General features: G+C 54.0%; 1 long non-coding RNA gene across 1 annotated transcript; it reads right to left on the bottom strand.

The window, feature by feature from the left end:
• Positions 1-324: 324 nt before the first annotated feature.
• Positions 325-3315, bottom strand: LOC136628627 (uncharacterized). The gene is made up of 4 exons (XR_010792893.1): positions 3159-3315; positions 2206-2260; positions 1296-1391; positions 325-504 (listed from the first exon to the last, which is right to left on the bottom strand). It is a non-coding gene; the product is annotated as an uncharacterized lncRNA (long non-coding RNA).
• Between the last annotated feature and the right edge of the window lie 41 nt (positions 3316-3356).

The raw sequence follows: 3356 nt of genomic DNA, 5'->3' as shown, positions 1-3356 counted from the left end.
TCCTGCTGTGGGATCTCGCATGTGGAATCCTAGAATCCGAGCCGCTCACGTGAGATATGCAGAATATTCCACAATGTACTGTAAGTTACTCTGGTGTCCGACGGCTTCCCAAAACCAAAGTCTTACCCAGGCAGGCAGAGAGTGGTGCACATATTGCCGCACACTGGGCTATTAAACTGCTGGGCACCCATTAAGAAGAGAGGGTTCTCCTAATACATATGGCCAATGTGTTCTGGAGGTTCCCAATAGGCAGCGAATACTCACAATGGCGCAGTTCATGAACTACTTTCACAGCTCTACCAATGAAACGCTCCCCGGCATCCATTCACAGCCAGATGCACAACACTTGTGGTTTTTATTAAGTGGTTCACATGAAGCTGAAGCACATTTTAAAAGCAGATCTGACAGTTTATACAGCGATGGAACGGACTGAAGCGACCGCGAAGTTTACCGAAACGGATCTTGCTGGAAAGATCTATCACTTCAGAATGGTGTCTTCTTGGGCTGTAATAAAACAAGAGGAGGAGGAGGTCATATACAAGCATACAACGTATGGTCATACACATCTATGGAGCAGCCTACAGGCCTACACCATCTTAGGGAAACAGTAGAACTGATCACAATCCCCTGTAGAGTGCCTTACAATCAGTCTCTACCTTAAAAGGATCGTGTAGGTCATCCATAGTTGATCAGTGGGGGTCCGCTGCTCAGGATCCCCAACGATCAGCTGTTGACTCAGCCTGCTGTCATTGTGGACAGAGCGCTGCCTGTAGTGCAGTGGCCCACTTTGGTACTGCAGGCACAGCTGTTATTGAATTCACTGCTGCAATACCAGCCAGGGACACTGTGCTAAAGGTCTCTCCGCAATGACAGTGGGCTTGGCGGGTATCTTGAGTGGTGGACCCCCGCTGATCAAGTACTGATGACCTATCCTGAGGATAGGTTATCAATAATCAAGTCCTGGACAACCCCTTTAAATAGTTTGCTGACAGCAGCCCTAGGTGCGTCAGAGGACGAGGTCCCACTACATGGACGGGTAGGGTGCTCCCAAGTCATTCATAGAAGACCATTCATATCTCTGTTCTGCTGTTTAGCCATGGGGGCAGAAGAACAAGACCGGCGTGAATGATCTGTCAGATGCGCCCATCAGATTTTGGTTTTGGTGCCGGTCGTTTTAGCTCCACATCTGAGCTGGGTTTTTGGCATTTATAATAGAATCCCCTGATAGAAGCTGGAAGAGCTGTGAACAAAGCCCAGAAGGCGGCTGCCGTGCCGAGACCCCCTCTAATGCAGACCTTCTAGTTCTTTTGCGATGCGAGCCGCTTCCTCCTGCTGCTTCTTCTCCTCGGCTTCTCTCCTTCTGTCCTCTTCACCATACGGCTTTAAATACGCTGAATAAAACAGAGAATAAAACAGCCGTGAGCCAAGGGAAAAATAAAAGATAGGAGGGAGAGGAGCGGAGTCATCCCTAGTGAACCAATAGTTTTATCACTGCCACCAGGCACATCTGACAGCTACATCTAAGTGTGGCAGCGATTGTCCGCAGCAGTCGACTGTCCCTGGTATCCCATCAACCCTCTGCAGTGATAGGAGAGCGGCGGGGTATGAGCTCTGAACAGTTCAGAATGTATTTTGTGGCCCCGGACCGCCCCTTTAATCTTTTCCCCTCCGGTTGTTAGATAGTAAATAGATGCTGTAAGTAGTAATGCAGGTCAGTCACCGGGCTAAAGTACCAGGAGCCATCATTACTGCAATAGTTGTAACAGAATCGCCGTTTAGGAGCCGCAGCACAAGCCGTGGATTGACAGCCTTATCCCTAGATGCTGTGCATAGGGACAAGTCTGTCAATCTGCCCTAGGTACAGCCAGCAGCTCAGAGCGCACTCCTATCATGGACCCCGGCCACAGCTCAAACAGTGATGTAATTAGCGGCGGTCCGCAGACATTGCCACGGGTCTTACTATGGGATATCCTGAAGACATCACCTGCCGGGGGGCCCCGAGGACTGGAGGTGCAGAATATAGACCTATGTAATGTAGCGTTAGGTGGCTGTCGTCCTCGCCTGGCGGGGTCATAGGAGAAGGAGAGGCATCATGTGACCTACAGCGGGGTGAGCGGTGATCCACAAGGGGGCGCCACGTTCACACATCACTGGGGATACAACAACGTCCTTCAGAGCGCTGCAGGAGGGGCGCAGAGTACTTACAGAAGCGTATACTGCCGTACGTCATCCCGAGCAGCAGCGCCGAGTACCTGGCAAACTGAGAGAGACAAGCCTTAGAGATCGGGGGAAAAAAGGCAGATAACTGTAAAGTTTAGCAAGTTGAGAAATTCAGTATGCCATCGCTTTATGGTTAGAGGGGTCCGACCTCCGGGACCGCCACAACCCTAAAGAGTCAAGCAGAGCGGCCCCTACAGTGAACGGAGCCCAACTGCAGCCCCATGGTAGAAGCTTGTGACCCCGGCGGGTGTAAAGACCGTAGCGATGCGACCTCTGAACAAAACAGCTGGCAGGCGTGACCTCGCCGTGTGCGGCCGCCGACCGAGAGCAGCGCAAGGGGCGGTGATGGCCAGAAGAACGCTGCAAACGGTAGATGTGGGAGACGGTCTGCAGTCTCTACTGGCATGCGCCATCGCTGCCGTTACACAGCAGAGGAGGCCGCCAGGAGATCGGGGTGATGGCGGCTGCAGCGGACGCCGGGTGACCTTCTCCGGACGCGCAACGCGTGCTGCACGTCTCCCCGTAATTCTGGTTGTACAGGACATGAAAAATATGGCTGCCTTCTTCCCAAACTGCAGCACGCCTCCCCATGGTTGTGTCCAGTACTGCAGCTCAGCTCTCTAGAGGTAAATGGGGATGAAATACAAAACCGCACACAACTGCGCGACGGGCGCACGGCAGGGACGGCCGCCTCCTCTGGGGCGCAGCGCTGCGGGGGGCAGGTATCGGGGGGGCAGCGCTGCGGGGGGCAGGTATCGGGGGGGGGGGAGGGAGAGGTATCGGGGGGGGGGGGGGGGCAGGTATCGGCTTCTGTTCATTTTAGACCCTTTTTAGCTTTTTTTTTTTTCAGTCCCCCAAAAATCCCTTCACATCTCCATTCTGAGGATTTTGCCCCGCGGTCGGCGAGAAGCAGCGGCCCGTCCCTCTCAGCTCCTCACCTTGATGAGCGGGGACACCTGCACGGGCGGCACCATCTTGTCTCCTCCAAGTGACACCGTGCGCAGAGCAGCCTGGGAGAAGACGGCTGTGCGTCTGACGTCACCGGAAGTAGCCGTACGTCGCTGCTCGGCGCTCCTCCTCCAGCGTGTGACGTCGGCGCGCTCTGCGTCAGTCGCACTTCGTGCGTGAGGTAGTTG

This window comes from Eleutherodactylus coqui, chromosome 5, assembly GCF_035609145.1.
Source record: "Eleutherodactylus coqui strain aEleCoq1 chromosome 5, aEleCoq1.hap1, whole genome shotgun sequence".
Lineage (NCBI taxonomy): Eukaryota > Metazoa > Chordata > Amphibia > Anura > Eleutherodactylidae > Eleutherodactylus > Eleutherodactylus coqui.
Note: the sequence above shows the minus strand (reverse complement) of the source record. Positions and strands in the feature narration are given on the sequence as shown.